General features: G+C 42.6%; 1 protein-coding gene across 1 annotated transcript in view; it reads right to left on the bottom strand.

Moving 5' to 3' along the window:
- The window catches only part of LOC119593033 (tyrosine-protein phosphatase non-receptor type 4-like), a gene marked incomplete at its 5' end in the record, with an annotated part of 330,438 nt that overhangs the window by 295,309 nt on the left and 34,746 nt on the right, over positions 1 to 383 (bottom strand).

Genomic DNA, 383 nt, shown 5'->3' with positions numbered 1-383 from the left:
CCTCCTCCCCTTTGACTTTATTCCATTTCCAATTTCCTCTCACCATTCATTCACAAACATCCTTTCCCAATCCCCGTTTCCCTTTACCTTCTATCCCCGTCTCACTTCCTCCTTTATCAGACACATCGCTATCGTTATTTTCTCCATCGCTACCATTATTTTCTCCATTACTTGCTTTATTTTCCTTTCCTTATTGGACCCCTTTTCGCCTCCTAAACCGATATTCCAAAACAGATGGCGCAATTTCACGCCACAGTAGCCTGCAGTAGGTCACTTTGATGGGAAATTTATTACCGCCTGAAACAGGTCCTATGTAGTCCTACCAATCGGTTTCCTTTCCCTCTTTTCATCTGGTTGTCCACTTTCCTACTTTTTTATTCTTG

This window comes from Penaeus monodon, chromosome 31 (genome assembly GCF_015228065.2).
Source record: "Penaeus monodon isolate SGIC_2016 chromosome 31, NSTDA_Pmon_1, whole genome shotgun sequence".
Taxonomy (NCBI): Eukaryota; Metazoa; Arthropoda; class Malacostraca; order Decapoda; family Penaeidae; genus Penaeus; species Penaeus monodon.
The sequence above is the reverse complement of the archived record's forward strand: the minus strand, read 5'-3'. Positions and strand labels throughout refer to the sequence as shown.